We start from the raw sequence: 17825 nt of genomic DNA on the forward strand, positions 1-17825 counted from the left end.
ACTTTTTTTTTTCTAAAATGGTTAAAACCAACACATTTTTTTCTTCTCTGGAGAACAATTTGTCCAACATAATTTTCTGACGAAAGTTTAGCTTTGCTTAGTTATCAAATAAGATAAAGTATAAAAAAGTATAAAAAGTAGTCTGCAAATCATAAAGTACTATACAAATGTCAGTTATTAAAATGCCTACTACTAAGAAAATTTCAATTTTCCAGATGCCGTTATTTAAGAGAGGTCTTATCTTTCCTTCTGGAAAGAAATTTGAGGTGATTTTCCCATAAAGCATATCTTTACAGAGTTTCAAAGATCTTAGGGTAAGATTTATTGATAATATTTCATTATTGGGATAAAGGTTTAGACTGTATCAGATTTAAACACATTTGCAATTTCAGCTTGCCTTCAACAAAGATATGAACAGATTGCTATCGCTTGTCTATAAAACACACACACATACACACACACACCAAAACACAGCACTCTTGGCTGCACGGATTGCAAAAATAAATGTTAAATAAAATAGGCTTCCAAAAATTTCAAACTCAGACTGTTTGATGCATACTTCATTTAGCTAACTCTAATTAATTGCACATCTTAAGAAATTCCCTAAGGAGACAATCTGCAGACCAACATTCAACTGCTGAAATTTCTTAGACCATCATCACACAGTATTCTGTCCTCCTTCAGTTTCTTTTTGTGCACACAGTGCAAGTCTCCCCTAAATAAGACCTTATCACGCTATATATTATCCTTTTCTTGGGCTGTTGGCCCTACACAATCTGGCATTTTGTTATCAGCATATAATATTATCATAGGTAAAGTTATTTCCAGAGTGTATTTGCCTCCACAACTAAATTTTAAGCCCTTAATATTAAGATCATATTTCATACTATTCATAATCTTTTTATAATGGCCAGCAAAATCCTAACCATATAACAATTGCCCGAGGGGTGCTGATTGATTGACGAATCAAAACTCATGTGAGCCTCCTCTAGAATCTAATGAGACAAAACCCACATTTTCTCCAAATGAAATAAGACCTCATAACAGTTTTTTTCACTTTTGCTCACCCTCTTGTACAGCCTTCTCTGATGCTTATGTGACTTGAAGATAAAACAGTAGACAGGAGAAAGAGCTCCAGCTGGAATTTAAAATGTCTGGATTTTAAGTACTGAATGCAAGCAGAATATTTAACCTAGAGCCTCAGTTTTCTCATCAGAAACATGGGAAAAATAATGTCTGCCTCCACATTTTGAGGATAGGAGAAAATATTTTCTATAAAATGCCTTGCAGAATGTCTTGTAGGGCACAGTAAAAGTAGGCTGTAAACACCTAGTAAAGTGGAGGTGCTGATTTGACATTTACAGTGGTTTTCTCAAAGACTCAGTATGTCCAAAACCAAGCTCACGATTTTCCCCAAACCTAGTCCTCCTTCAAAGAATGGCACCATCACCTACCCACTTATGCAAACCAAAATCTGGAATTCATCTCAAGCACCTGTTGTGCCTTCTTCTGTATGTCCCACACCCAAACCAACACAAACTCATTACCTCTTGAGTCTTTCCACACTTCCCCACCTTCTACAGCCACCAGATCGGTAGAAACTACAATTATCTCTCACAGAGTCCACCAAAACAGCTCCAGCTGAGCTTCCTTCATCCACAGTGGCTCCCATCTCCTCACAGTACATGAATGACCTTCCTTTATAAATGCAAATCAGATCACGTTTTTCCCTTGCAGCCTACCACTTTTAGAATGACAAATACTTGAATCCTTCACTTGGCCCATAAGTTCTCATACGATCTGGCCCATACTCTGCAGGACAGTCTCTGTTTGCCCCTCCACATCCATGTTATCCTTCTCCATTTCATTCTGTGCCCTAGGAGCTGACTTTTATATTCTGCATCAAGACCCTCATGGTCTGATTTATAGTCCATTTGACTAAAGAAACATGGGAGATGGGAAGGCAGCGGGAAATTGCAGCACAGTATTTATTCCCCTGGATCTCTCCCTGCTGTGTTGCCTCCAACTGGCTGTATCTCCTTATAGCCACAGCTGCAGTGAGGTATCTCTTTCCTGTAGCTCTTGTCTTTTGTAAATACTCCTGCCTTCCACTATGGTGTCCAGGCATAGTGGCAGCTTCATTCTTTTCAACTTTGCATTCATAGCACGGGTGCTATACATCCCTTGTGGATTCCCCTTAACCATTCAGACACTATTTTAAGGAGTCTCTTGATTCACCTGTCCTCAGTGACTGTGTTTGAGTGTGCTCTGTCTTTTGCTAGATCCTGACTGAATCATTCTTCCCTCCTTAAGCCACTGGCCTTTCATTGTTTCAAACATGCCCACCTCTGACTACATTAATCTTTCTCTTTCCCTAGTTAACACTAATGCAACTCCTCAAGTCTCAGTTCAAATATTTCTTCCTAGTGGAAGCTTCTCCTGACTCCCAAGTAGGTCAAGTAACTCTCCCACATATTTTCCTAACTCTGTGTGATTTTCCACAGCACTTATAATAGGATAACAAGTGCATCATTTAGATAAAGTATGTCTCTGCCATGAATGCAAGAATTGCATCTATTTTGCTCATCACTGTGCCCCAGTTCCTAACACAGCATCTGGCACATGTGATTCTCAGAACGTAAATGATAAAGGAATGAATGCATTCAGTTTGGTAACCACTACCTAGAAAAATGCCAGTCTTTAGGTATGTATAGGTGGATCCCATTTTTTTATTTTTTTATTTTATAGATCTGTGTTCCATATGCTAATCAGGGACAAAGATTATTTTTTGTTATTTCTTCCAATCATTTCCAAAGCCAACATTTCAAAGTTATGTTATGTTAAGAATTCCCTGTCTGCTTATCTCAAATGACTGTACCTCTTTTCTTCCCGTACTCTTTCTCTTTGCCTCATTGAATAATTTTCCCTTTCCCATTTTCCCACTGTTTCTTATTTGTAGGCTGGGACCGTCCCTTCTCCACCTCCCCATATTCATGTGACTAACTTCTTCACCTCCTTCAAGGCTTGCTCAAAAATTTCCTTAATGGAGCCTAGCCTAACCACACTATTTAAAATTTCAAAAGCAACCCCCTCTCTGAATCTCGCATGCCTTGCTCTATTTTTTTGATAATTTTTTATCATCATCTAGCATCTTTGGTATTTTCATGACACATTTTATTTTCTCTTCGTTAACATTATGTATGTCAAGTGCCTCCAACAGCATCTAGAACATAGTAGGCCTTAAAAAATGTTTGTCATTGAATTTACTTCATTTTCATTTCTCAAGCTTTTACTGGCCTGTAATATTTCGTTCACATCTATTCTTTTCCCCACAAACCAAAAGGCGATTATAGATTTCAAGATTGTCTCTTGGTCTTTCCTCTACCCAGACAAAACTATATCTAGACAAAAATGAGTGAAGGAGAATGAGAGATACAGGCTTTCAGTTCTGGAGTGAATAAGTCATGGGGATAAAAGGCACAGCACAGGGATTATAGTCAATGGTATTGAAATAGCATTGTGTGGTGACAGATGGTAGCTACACTAGTAATGAGTACAGAATAACAGAAAGAAAAGTTGAATCACTATATTGTATACCTGAAACTAATGCAACATTGTGTGTCAAGTACACTCAAATACAAAAATTTTAATTAAAAAATAAAGATGAAAAAAACTACCTAGACAAAACTTTATGATGAAAAAAATTTTTAAGAAATCTCATGTGATTCAAAGGACATGCCCTTACCATAAATACTTCTTAAATTATTAATTAAGCAATGTGAACACAGGAATCATGCTTTTTTTGGATTAAATGTGCCACACTCAGTAAACATTTTGTCATGAGAAGCCATAAAAATGAAAACAAGTGTTAATGAAAGTCCGTAAAGGCATAAATAAAATGCCTAATCTCTCTTTGCTAAGCAATTAATTCCTATCTCCATTTTACCTTCAAGTCAGCTTAGAAATATTGCATAAAAAACAAATTTGTCACATAATCTAGCAATAGAAATTTCTTACAAGTTTGTACTTATGCTGCTCTATGTTATATTCATCATGGATGTTCAGAATAATTAGTCAACGGTCTGCAAGCTCCCAGAGTGCCTTCTGAATCATCAAACATGACATTTTCCATAGCATTTTCGGCCCCATCTTATTTACTGAAGGTTGGTTATCCATACCCTATGTGCCTGGTTACCCTCCAGTCCGAGTGGGACTATAAAATGATGAGTATGTGCTCATCCTACCATTGTTTCATTAACCAGAACAGCGTGCCTCTGAGGATGCTAAATGCTGAGCATTTCCTGTATCACTAACAACTACAAATATCTGTTAGTCTGAAATTACTTTGATCCAGATGCTGCTAAATGACTTACGAAAAGGAGAGGTGAAGTCTGGTTAACATTCGCGTCAGTTCTCATCCCTTCATGATGCAGCTTCTTCTCTAAGGCATTTACCTCCTTTCTCCTCATGATTAATCATGTTGAGACTCTAATTGTTTTTTTCTCCTTTAAGGGAAGCATGGCAGAAAATTTACCAGAAATAGTTTATGTGTCTTTTTCTTCTCCTTTTTACATTACATGTTAATAAATGAATAATTAGGGAGTACAGAGGAGGAAACAAAGAAAAATGAATTCCTGATTCTACCACATATTTCATCACCAAAGGTAACTCCTGTTAATTTTGGCATTTATTTGTTTTCATGGTTTTTACACACACGCACACACACATACACGCACACACGGCAGTAATCAGAAACATGTCAATAGTGGTAAGCCAGAAAAAGAACAGCCCAACCCTATAAAAGTGACATCTATAAAAAACATACCTAAAAGAAAAAAAAAAGAGAGAAAGAATGAAAACCTAGTCTCTAGGGTAAAGGTTAACAACTGAACTGTCATGTAGAGTTGATGATTTGCTTTCCCCTAAGCTTAGGACTTTCAGGGAATTAGTTTATGATCCCAGGCAGCTTTCTTGGCAGGGGGGAGGGTGCCCAGTTAGCCCTAATTATTACATTTTGTTTCCCATTCCCACTTAAACAGCTAACCTTTTTTCTAATGGGTCTGGACTCTGGCAGCCACAGCTTGAACTGACGGAGCTGTTCTTTCTCTAAATGGCCTTTTGTGTGGATAATGACCCCACTCTCTTGAATAGGGTTTTTCTCTACTTGCTGTAGCTAAATGCATCAGTGGAAAAAACAAAGCAAAGCGAAATTGCAGTAAAATGGTACATAATGGCCCCCTGGGATGGGGAGTAGGCTTGGCTGTGACTTCACACTCTTCTTTTTGTAAAGTTTCATGCAGAGTAATATTTTACTTGGGAGGAGGGGACCTGTGGGGAGGGAGGCGGAGACCTGTACCCTGTGCCATTTGGGCTACTATCTGGGCTGCGATTTGAGAAGATAAGCTGCCACTGAGTTAAGGGGTGCCTGGGTCTTATCAGTAGGGATAGTGCTCTGCATCTTGAGCCAGAGCCTGGGTCAGAATAAATGCTCAGAAATATGAATTTCTTCCTGATTGGCCTCAGGCTTCCGAGGGACATTGGTCACTCTTGTCCTTGTGCTGTGATTCTGTTGTGATACCTGCATTCACCACGTCCATGGCATGGGGCTGGGGGCGGGGGGCTTGTGCAACAGATAAATGAAATCTCTTGGAAACCCAATGTATGTGTTAGAATGTAGAACCACATTAAAAAAATTCCCATGTAATAGAAGGAGTAATGGTATCAAAGTTCACGAAACTTTAAGGCAGATTTCGATCCACCCATTTGACATTTAAAGTTAAATAAGGAGATACCTAGATTTCTTTGTAGTCTCAATAGATTTCATTACCTCAGTGTAACAATAGGGCAAGTTTCAGGTCTAAAGAAAGACCTTATGTGTTAGTGAAGACTCCCTACCTATACTAATTCATTATCCTCTTTGGTTTACTCTTTTCCTGTGTGTAAAACACACTTTGTAAATTAGTAAACATTATATAAATACTAGCCAGTGTGATTTAATTCCTCACCCTTCTCTCCTCTAGTGAATTCCCTCCATCGCTTCTTATTTACTGGGTACTTACTAATTATGGCCAATCCATTTCTCCCACCTCATCCCTTGGGTATTTTAATAGTTTCATTTAATAAAGTAATAACCCATAATGGGTTAATAAAGGGCAGTTAGGAATCCTGGGGTACAACCCTTTGAAAATCTGTAGGGTACTTCCTAGAGGTGATTCATTCTCCTGTACTTTCCAGGTGCCTTAGGAGCCTTATCTTAAAGGGGGTAATAATATGTATCTTCTTTTTCAAACAAGATATAGGTGTGGCACATGTATGTGTGTTTAATATTTTCTAAATTTGGCCTCTGCTTCAGCAAGAGAGGCAGAAATAGGACAGAAGGAAGCTGAGGAGATTGTTTCCTCCCAACAACTAATTTTGCAGGGAGAGACAAATATTAGGATTTACAATATATATATTAGTTGAACGTGATAATTTTTGTTTCATCATAAGAGACTCTGGATAGGTTTTAAGCAAGTAATATTGTAAAATAATATTCGTTTTTAAAATCCAGTGACATTTGGAGAAAATTCAAGCAATTGAATTAATTCTCTATGAAGGTGGAGTCCAGCCATTTATGTGTCTTCTTATACTTATCAGAAAAATTTTGAGGCAGGTGCAGCTTTGCCCAATAGTTTTGGGCTGCAGCTGTTGAAGAGAAGCATGGCACTAAAGGGACATAACCAACTGATTGGTTTATAAACCCTGCCTTTATCCATGGACTAAGTGCCTTTTGATTCTTTCGAACTTACACTTTAGATGTGACCTAGTCTTTGTAACTCATACGAGAATCTGAAAGGTAACTATCATTTTTAATGTTAGAAAGGCTGGTATGTCTTAGAGTAATACTCCTCTTTTTTTTTTTTTTTTTTAAAGAATTTTATTTATTTCTTTTACAGGGAGAGAGAGCAGGGGAGGAAGCAGAGGGAGTCACAAGCAGACTCCATGCTGAGTGCAGAGCCTCGTGCAAGGCTCAATCACACAAACCTGAGATCACGACCTTAGCCAAAACCAAAAGTGACACACTTAACCGATTACACCACCCAAGTGCCCCTAGAGTCAGACTCCTCTTAAATGCTCTTTATTGGCCAACACATGTGTCATCATGAGTTAAACCATTTACTAGTGACCTGGATCAGTGTGGACAGGCTTGGAACACTTTCAGAGCAGATGTTAAACAGCGAAGGCTAAAATAAAGACAGACCACAGACTAGGGATAGGATAATTAGATCATTACTGATGAAATAGTGACATTCTGTCACCTACATGTGGAATTCATTCATTCATGTATTCACAAATCTTTATTGAGGATCTCTTATTTGCTAGTCATTGCATTAGGGTCCAGGAATATAATAAATAAATAACTTCTCTCAGGAGGTCACATCCTACTGGAAAAGATTGAATGTAAACAACAAAATAATAGCTCCTCTCATTTATCTGTCCCTAGTGAGTTCCTGCTAGTGTTCTAAGTGATTGTACACACTCGTTCACTTAGTCTCACAACTCCACAGGGTAAATATCACTATTTATCCCTTATGTATAGATTGAACTGAGTCACAGCAATGTTCATACTGGTACAAGGTCACACAATAGCAAGCAGTGCAGCCTGGATTCAAACCCAGACCTCATGTTCTTCACCACTGCCACTACCACCTATTCTAAAAGAAAGCTATAAAAGGGGATCAAGAGTCCCTGGGAATGGATTAGCCCTGTTTTTACAACTTTGTTTTATTCCTATGTCCCATATGTAACTACTATTAAGAGTTTGATTAATTTCTTTTCAACTTTTTATGCAACTGGTTTGAGTGCATTTTTTAGATATAGATGTGATTATATTGTATATACAATTTTTAACATGTAATTCAGAAGTCTCTCTGGAGGCCCTGAATATTATTAAGCAATGACAGGGGAAATCCTTGAAAACCATTATCTAAGGGCTTTCATGGCCCAAGAGATACCATTTTTTTAATACTATATTTTAAAAATATAATTCACTGGGAAGGTAGTCATTACTCATAAAAAGTGTATATTATAATAATAAGCAATTTATCTTTAAGAATCATCATGAAGGTTCACCTACGTGTTGAAATAACTAGAAGTCTCAGGGATCAAAATGATATTTAAATACTTTTGCATCCCCTTGTTATTTAGCCTAAGCACATGGAATTGGCACACCAGGCATCAGAATTATAAATGCATTTATAATTTTAGAAATCTCCACAAATATTTGTCAAGAACTCAGTAAAAGTAATGCTTCTTTTATAGTGCTAAAAATTGGAAGCGGGAGGGGATTTAAAAATCATAATTATGGGGCAGCCCGGGTGGCTCAGCGGTTTGGTACCGCCTTCAGCCTGGGGCATGATCTTGGAGTCCTGGATTGAGTCCCACGTCGAGCTCCCTGCATGGAGCCTGCTTCTCCCTCTGCCTGTCTCTCTCTCTCTCTCTCTCTCTCTCTCTCTCTGTCTCCCACGAATAAATAAATAAAATCTTTTTTAAAAATCATAATTATAGCCAATCTTTCCATAAAATGTATGTCTGCTTAAATTTTAATGATGGTATAAACAGCAGTACCTTGCACACCATAAATACACATCTATTAAGAGGGCACGTGAAACTCTCATTAGAAAATTAAGGAAGTGGGTGGGGGAAGGGGAAGAAAATTTGCTTCAGACTTTTAAACTGTAGCTACTGACTTTCATTTCAGAAGCCTATTCTAACATTTGAAACCCCAACTGATCTAAGCAAATTTTTAGTTTGCCAGCTAATGAGTTTAAAAACGAAGCCCTCCTGTTGTTGCTTGACTTTCTTTCTGCTTCAGTTGTTCTTTCAAATAAAGTGCTGAAATGCCAAGGAAGCAATTTTCAGAAATGCATTGGTAGCTAAACCGCAGCTGTGTGTTGAGATCACATGTAGGTGGACTTCATTGGTATTACCTAAAGCTTCTATAAGATTCTAATATTATTTAAAGACAGAAAAATCAATGCTTAAGGAAGGGAGCTTCTTAGCTTGAGTAGACAAAAGCAGAGTAAAATTGCATGGTCATGAAGTCATAAAAAAGACTCTTGTCTTTTAGTTATCATTGCCAAATACACTACAACCTCGCCCTAACATTGATTTGAGAGTAAAATTTTCAATATATGACAAATTTGTTTAAATTCAATCCAAGATAAGCTTTTAAAAAGCAATAATATTAGACCCAAGCATTTTACTTAGATGATCTCATTTGGTCTTCATAACAACCTTATGAGATAGCTACCATAATTTCCTTCATTTTATAGATAAGGAAATTGAGATTTTAAGTAACACGGAGGTTTAAGTAACTAGACCGCGTTTACAGTTAAGGAGTGGTGGGGAGCTGGAATGTGAACATAGAAAAGGCTTCCCAAAACCCTATTTTTTTTGCCACTTTCTTGTTCAAAATCTCCAATGGCAGCTAATAGCCTATCAATCCAATTGATAAGAGGTTAGTGGGCCAGGATTTATCTTTGGAGAGCAGAGAATGAATGAAGGCATAGGGAAGCAAAAGCACAAATTTCTTTTTTTAATTTTTAAATATTTTATTTACATTCAATTTGCCCACATATAGTATAACACCCAGTGCTCATCCCATCATGTGCCCTCCTTAGTGACTGTCACCCAGTTAGTTACTTCATCCCTCCACCCACCTCCCCTTCTGCAACACTTTGTTTGTTTCCCAGAGGTAGGAGTGGGAAAAATTAGAGAGGAAGAGAAGCCATAAAAGACTCCTAACTCTAGCACAAAATTTTTTAAGACCAGCTTTCACAAAAGTTGCCAAGAGAATGAATTTTAAAAGTTCTCATCAGAAGAAAAAAAACTGTAACTTATGCATGGTGATGGATGTTAACTAGACTTATTATAGTGATCATTTCACAACATATACATGCATCCAATCATTATGTTGTACATCTGAAACTAATATAATGTTATATGTCATTTGTATATTTAAAAAAAATGGTTTTCCAGTTTCTATTCACCCAATGGACTATTGGTTTGCCCCCATTCTCAGATCCTTTCTCCAACCTTCTCTGGCCTGCTTTCATGCCCTCTGTCTTTTGGTTGGGTTTGGTGAGAGGGAGGCAGTGGCGGAAGAATGGAGGACTGGAGGAGACAGAGGTCAGGGTACTTCTTCCTTAACGTCCTCCCTACTTCTGTACTTGTCTCTGGTAGTAACTGCATGGTTTCTGTCAAATGGCTGCTGCCGCCCTGTAGGGTGCTATCACCTGTAGAGGTGCTGTTGGTCTCCTCTCACAAGTTTCCAGGTGCCCCAAACATCTCTTTTTGCTTCCCTTAACCATATCTTTTTAAGTCATTTCTTCATTAAAATGGTACTTGAATTATCTGAGGGAAATTCCATTTCTTGCCGAGACTTGACCAATAGACTTTGTCTTTCTGGCCTTATTCTTCCTTCCTCTCAATAAAAATCCATTTACTCTCCCATCCATTCAACAAATGCTACTGAGCCAGGCACTCTTCCAAGGTCTGGTGGTGAAGGACATCCAGGTGAATAAGACACACAAGCTCCATGCTTTCCTGGAGCTTGAAATAGCTCACATCTTCATTTCCCTATGCCTTTGTTCATTACCTGCTCCTCAATCATCTCTTGACAATTGCAATTTTTTTTTAGCCCTTGTTCCAATATTTCTTCTTTAAAATTTCAACATCTAGATTCCCATTGTGCACCATGAAGGTGCTAGGTTCTGTGCTAACAACAATTCTGAAATGAATTCTAGACGTTTCCCTGGTCACACCAGTTTTTCAGATCTTCTTTCCAAGAATTCATAATCTGAAAATCCACAGAAGCAGATGGAATTTTCCTGAGTGGACTGCAGCTGACTATTTGGCCCTTTGAAATGCTTGGTTTCCCCAGATGATAAAGAAATGCTTGTGTCAAAGATAATTTATGGGACTATTAAAGTATTTTTCCCTAACCATTACTAAGTAGTTAGCAAGGCTTTTGTGCTCCTTTAGCCTCAGAATAGGGGTGTGTTGTGGAAAACAGAAGTTTTCCACAGACAACCTGCCTTCTTGACTTTTGTTTCTAGAGGGCCGAACTCTTGAGAAAATCATGGTGCTAGAGAGAGGAGACATGAAGGTGGTTGGAGCCAGGAGATGGAAAAGTAACTGCCAAAGCCTGAAGAAGGAGCAGAGGCTGGGGCACAGCCTTCCAGAGAGGTGTCTCCAGCAAGTCTGACTTCTAGTCTCTCAGCAGGACAAAGCCCCAGAGAGCTTACACCGGGACCTTTCTGAGCTCCCTGCATCCCCTGGCCAAACTGGCACCAAAGGGCAGAAGCCTCTGCTTTCAAGGTACACAAGTAGCAAAATGCTCTTGCATCTTCTACCATTAATCTTCTCCGAAGTTTGGTTTTCAAATAAAGTAATTACATACTGTCAGATACTAATGTTGTTTAATTTCCCAGCAGCTGGACATATTGTCTACTACTGTGTTTTTCAGCATTGAGGTCATGGTGCTTCGTTGACATCAACTCAAACCTGCATCTAAACTTGCATATGAATCACTAAATTGTATTTACAAAACTCTAAGGTGCTTATGAGAAATAAAATTGTAGCTCCCTGGGTAAGTAGGAGTATTTCTTCCAGAAGGGCCTGCCTTTTGTTTTCCTTGTCTCCTTGATATGATAGTGGTGCAGTGGGAGAGAAAGACTAAGGGGGCGGGGGGGGCGCGGGGCGGTCTCGGTGGCTCAGTTGGCTAAGCGTCTGCCTTTGGCTCAGGTCATGATCCCTGGGTTCTGGGATCAAACCCTGTGTTGGGCTTCCTGTGAGGCAGGGAACCTGCTTCTTGCTCTGCCTCTGCCCCTGACCCCACTCGTGCTCATGGTCTCCTGCTCAATCTCTCTCAAATAAATAAATACAGTCTTTGAAAATAGAGGGGGTGGGGGGGGAGACTTGGCCAGATTCAAGAGGTGTTTCATCAAATCATTATAATTTAGGGTAGGAGTTGGTAAGCTATGCCAACTTTTATATGGTCCATTAGCTAAGGGTAATTTTTACATTTTTTAATGGTGGAAAAAAAAGCAAAGGAAGAAAAATATTTTAAAACACATGTAAATTCAAATTAAACATGAGTATGCATTAATATTAAATATAAATTCAAATTTCCATAATAAAGTTTTATTGGAGTGTAGGTAGCTACGCTTATTTTTGTGGCTGCTTTTGTGTTGCAATGCAGAGTTGAGTAGTTGTGACAAAGACCCAAAAAGCCAAAAATATTAACTATGTGGCCCTTTACAGAAGTTTGCTGATCCTTGACACAGAGTGAATATGGTAATTCTTGTTCCTAGGCTTTAAACTTGGCTGTCCAAGAGAGGATCTAGTGATGTAATATCTAGCTTTATTTTTATTTTCATAAGAAGTAGAAAAAGGTTATTACTCACTCAGGGGTAAGGTTGGCATCGAAATAGACTAAATCCAAAAATGGGGCCATCTCTTTGAGTCAAACAGAAATCAATACATTTTGAATGAACTTAGCCTGACACAGGAAGTTCTCTTAGAGACATTATAACAGCTGCCATTTATAGAACTCTCACTGTATGCCACATCGTTCGTTAACAACTCAATGTAAGCCTCAAAACCACCCTGAAAGATGAATATTTTAAAGATGTTATTTAGGTGGAGCAATGAGTTGAAGTATAAAAACCAAAAGGTGTGTTCAATCCACATGAAACTCTGAAGGTCAATGCAAAGGGCTGGGGTTTCTGCCCACCTGACGTGAGGTCTGGTCCTGTGGCAGATAAAAAGACCAACTTTACAGAGCTGTTTTAAGGAATCAGTGACCTAACTTATGGAGAAACACCTAACAGTGTCTGGCAAGTAGCGGTTGTCCAGTAAAGGTTGGTTTATTTCCTTCCTCTTTTTTTTTCTAGTTAAATTCATACTTACTAACATGTATGCGGGCTGTGCATAAAGGAACACAGCAGTAATTAATAAAGTTGACTATTTGCAGGGACTCAGCAGTGGGTATGGGCTAGACAGGGATGGGGTGGCAATGTAACTTCTCTATTGTTTTTATATTGTTTTGATTTTGAAATATGTAAATATATTAGCTATCAAAAAATTAAATGAAAAATCTATAATAAGGCTTAATTGGGACCTAATACATTTTAGAGCATCTCTAGTAGAGGCCTACCCAATTTTATGATAGTGGTTTTCCCCTTATACTGATTTTATTCCATTCTGTTCTTTTTTTTTTTTTTTTAATCTCTTTTTTTGCTCTCCCCACCTCAGTATTTTAACAGTGGTAACAATCTTTAAGACTGCAGAACATAAAATGTTATAATGCATTTTTAGTGGATAATCTGATGAAAAAAAATAGTTTTGACGCTAAAATGGCATTTTTATCTTTTTTTAAAAATTACATTAAAATTGCATAGGGGACAGCTTCTCTTTGTCAAATAAAATCTGGAAAACAAGGGGGAAATCGCTAGGGAAATAAAGCCAATAGTTAAAGAAATAAAGCCTTGCCCATCGTAGTTAACTATTAAATCCTAAGGTTGGGCAAACTTGAGGCTTCTCATTTCTTGGAGAGCACCAAGAACGTCAAGGAATATTTTTCTACTGCCTGCAAAAGGGTCTTTCAAGGACCGAGATTTTTTTCTTCCTTTCTTGTCTTAACTTTAAAAGGCAAACTGAGATAGTAGTACAAGTGTAATTTTTAATACTTTCCAAAATAAAATCTAGGCCCGTAATACCAAGAAGGCAAAGTGGCAAAAAAAAAAGATCTCATAAAATTCTTTAGGAAACCCAGATCCTCTTTCCACCTCCAAAGCACATGACCCGCCCTGCCTGCTCCTGAGCCTCCCCTCCCTCCTACCCTGGAAACAGAATATGCATTTGTTGTATCTTTTCTTCTCTGTTGGGTTTTTTCTTTTTCACTGAATGGGAGACACTTGAGTCCTGTAGTGGGCCTGTGGGGTTTAGGTAGATGGTCTCCAGTCTCCGGCCTCCGGAAGCTGCTTGAGGCAGGCAGGGGTGGTGTGTGGCCTACAGAAGGAAGGATTCAGTCCTCTTGCCGCAGGGCCACTCCCCCTAAGAAATTTCCAAGCTCCCTTGGGAGACAACTACAGAAAAATACATCTTATTGACACCGCCTTCCCTTCCAGGGAACTCTGGAAACTCACATGATAAGTCACATCACGGTATGTCCTCTAGCTGACAGATACCGTTCTGAGGCTGGATAATAAGAGGAAGGCAAATTGAACACCAATAAAAAATAAATTAAAAAAAAAAAAAGAGGAAGGCAGAGGTGGAGGAGGAGGGAAGGGGCTTTTTTGAAGAGGCTGAAGCTTTCCTTACGTAGAAAAACCATTTCCCTTTATTCTAACCCCAGGCTTGTTTTAATTTTAAGCTATTAATTTGAAATAGCTAATCAGTTGCCACAGGCCTACACACATTGCCAAGACTGCAAAATATCTGCCCTTTTCTAATCAACCCCAAAGTGATAATGATTTATATGTATAATGTGCACTTAGCCTGGAAAGCCCTGGCACTTTCTACCAGATGATTTGCCGAGATTATTCAGTAGGAATTTCTAATTCATACTAATGGCTGAGATGCCCAGGGAGGATTACAACATTTTCACGCCTGCACAATAGAGAGAATACACACTTTTTAAAAACAAAAAACAGCACAAATTCTAGGAAGAGACTCCACAAAGCTTGTTTTACCCATTTATTTGGACAAGTGTCATTTTGCTTTGAATGTTTATCATTCTCAGTGGGGTACTAGTGGAAATGTCCTAGGAGCCTCTAAAGAGAAGTAAGGTTTACATAGCATGAGGTTTCATTGCTGCTCTGATACCAAATATTTACTGGGACATAGGATGGGTTTCTTCATTTAAATGAGCATTATTTGGTTTGGCTTAATGAAGCAAGAATTAACTGTTGGCTGTGTCACTTAACCCACTGCTGTGATGTATTTATCTTTATTAAGGGAACCTAATACATTCTTGGCAGATCACAGCAACACTTCACATCTGAAGGAACTGGTAGGAAAGAAGACCATTGGTTCTAATTGAAATGACAGCAGGAATTTGAGAAGCGTGCACTAAGGGTATTGAAAAGTTGCCACTGTCCCAGTTAGAGTTTATGTCCTGTTTTATACCCAAATTCCAATCAGATCTTCACTAACCTTGCAAAACAAGGTCTCGACCACCCCCTCAAATCCCACTCCCAGGATTCTATTCCCATAATGGGGTGCTCTCTCAAGGAAAAGCACAACTCAGCATCCGTAAGTGCCAAATCTGGCGTAGCAACTTCCCTTCGTGTTCTGCCATTCAAGTCAACCGCAGTGTTGACCCAAGAGAGATTAGGAAATTATCTTGGGAACATCATAATCCTAGGGAACAGGGTTGCCGAAAGATTGGCTTACACTTGCTGGAATTGGACTTCTCTTTTCGAAAAAGCCTTTCTCAAACTAAGGTGTATGTAATATCATGATTAAAATATACTCGACATTCAAATGAGACTTCTGAGGCAAAATATTTTTATTATTGGATCATTATAGTATTAGAGATTGGGAGTCATGAGACAAAAGGGTGTGAGAAATAAGAGAAGTAACTGAGGATTAGTTTTCCAAATAGCAATTCTACTCGATATGCTACTTTACAATAGTGCTGTTTTAGTGCCCGTCTCTCAAAAATCTCAATATGTTTTACCAAAAAAAAAAACACAAAAAAAACACCCTTTTATTATTGACATCTTAGGTTCTAAAATTTGTAACTTCAAAACTATATTTTTTCTAAATACTGAGAGAATTTTATAGCAGATCCCTGAAACATCATTTTGGTAGAATGATTGCATTTGTCCCTTTCTGTGGACCCTAGTTGCTATTTCCTAACCTAGCATTTGAAGAGGGAAAGAAATCCTACACTGCCTACAATAAATAAGGAACATGAACACCTCCAGGCCCCATTCTCTTTATGGAATTTGCTTTCAATTCAGTGTTGAAAACAGAAAAAATAGGCAAAAGAACACAGAATTAACCTGTTGTATTGCATATCATTGAAGTTGCCAGTGTGTAAAGTGAATCATTTCGGCCAGATGCAATCATTGCCCAATACTATTTGGATGGTTACAGACTGAGCAATTATTTGGTGAAGACATGTCCACAGAACACACAGATGTCCTGAGATGAAGTATTGGTAGTTTAATTTCCTATAGCCAGTTCTGAACAAATCCCTGGGTGTGTGCTGAAGGGGACTCAACATGTTCCTTGAAGATGTCCTGTGGTTCTTCTGGTCCAAGATTTCTCTCTTCTTGTTATCACAGTCATATCCTAACTGAGGTAATTCCATCCTAATGTGCCTGTTACCTACCAAAAGGGATGTCACCGTACCTTCCTGTCCTGGAAGATGGCTTCTGTGGGTAAGCCATGCACAGATATCTGGATTGTCACATACTTGAGAAACCTATTATATTGTAGTAAACGCTCTAAATGTACAGTTGCTAGTTTTAGGGTGTATGCGTGTGTGGGAAACTGTCAATCAAAAATGAAGCTTAACTTTTCCTGTGCCTCTTGATATTGAAGTACAATTTTTTTTTCTCTGCTGTAAGCTCAGAAGTGGAATGGGACAAGTTAATTAATACACTGGTGGCTTAATACTTTTCAGCCACTGATATGCCAACAATTAGCACTTTGATTCCCACTGGGACTTTCTCTGGAGCGTTGTTTTTGTGAGGCTTGTCTGGGACCAACAGAAAGATTCTTTAAAAAACAAAATAACTTCTTCCAAGCTCTTTCTGCTCTCTCTTTTAAGATGTGGCAACAGGGATGCCTGGGTGGCTCAGTGGTTGAGTGTCTGCCTTTGGCCCAGGTCATGATCCTGGAGTCCTGGGATCGAGTCCCACATCAGGCTCCCTGCAGGGAACCTGCCTCTCCCTCTGCCTGTGTCTCTGCCTCTCAGTGTCTCTCATGAATAAATAAATAAAGTCTTAAAAAAAAAAAAGATGTAAAGGCAACAATTTCATGGACTATTCATCAATTATTTAACCCCTCTATGATACCATGGAAAGTGTCAGGGAACATCACATTTTATAAGGACATATCTAGAAAATGGCTTCATCAGCAGGCATCAGCTTGTCTTTACCTAGACACAGACATTGGACAGTGCCCACCAGCAATCTCTGAATCCTGAAGAATAAATAACAACAAAATCCTTCATAGGTTTTTTAGGTTATTTTGAGCCCTTGATGTCCTAGATATAGAAATATGCAGGAAGAGATTTATTTGTACGTTGAACTCTTTGCTCTGTGTGGAATTATTCGAAGAATTATTTTAAAACTAAAATATTTTACTATACAAGGAGTGAGAGTGCAATCATGGAATGTTCCTCTTCTAGAAGTTGCTAACTGGCAACCCCCGCTTAACTGCAGGCCATATCCAGCCGGCAAACATGCTTTTTGTGTGGTCTCTATGTTTTTTATTAAGTGACCTAGGAGCCACTTTATGCAAACTGGAAATTTCACATGGAAATGGATTTAGGGCTTTAAAAAAATCTGTCAATAGCAGGTCTTCACTACAACTGCCCCCTGTAGACAGGGCTTAGGGCCTCCAGTAGATGAAGGGTGCACTCCCTCATATCAGGCATACTCCTTTTAATTGCCCCTTTATTTTTTTTTTAATTGCCCCTTTAGAATAGCATCGGCCACTATTTTGCCACAGTTTTCCTCTGCAAATCACAAATCAAATCCTACTGTACATTTGCCTTTGTGATCACTGCTCTTGACAAAGACTTTTGATGTCATCATCTTTAT

At 38.6% G+C, this 17825-nt stretch overlaps 1 protein-coding gene across 8 annotated transcripts in view; it reads left to right on the top strand.

Annotated features, from left to right (window-relative positions):
- RASGEF1B (RasGEF domain family member 1B) overlaps positions 1-17825 on the top strand; it is a 550412-nt gene that overhangs the window by 459586 nt on the left and 73001 nt on the right. The window contains exon 1 of one of the 8 annotated variants that reach the window (XM_038582300.1): positions 11154-11361. The exons of the other annotated variants lie outside the window; for them this stretch is intronic. The gene's annotated coding sequence lies outside the window, so the exon portion shown is untranslated. Of the gene's footprint in view, positions 1-11153; positions 11362-17825 lie in introns of those variants that run through there. 8 annotated transcript variants of the gene reach the window in all.

This window comes from Canis lupus, chromosome 32, assembly GCF_011100685.1.
Source record: "Canis lupus familiaris isolate Mischka breed German Shepherd chromosome 32, alternate assembly UU_Cfam_GSD_1.0, whole genome shotgun sequence".
Taxonomy (NCBI): Eukaryota; Metazoa; Chordata; class Mammalia; order Carnivora; family Canidae; genus Canis; species Canis lupus.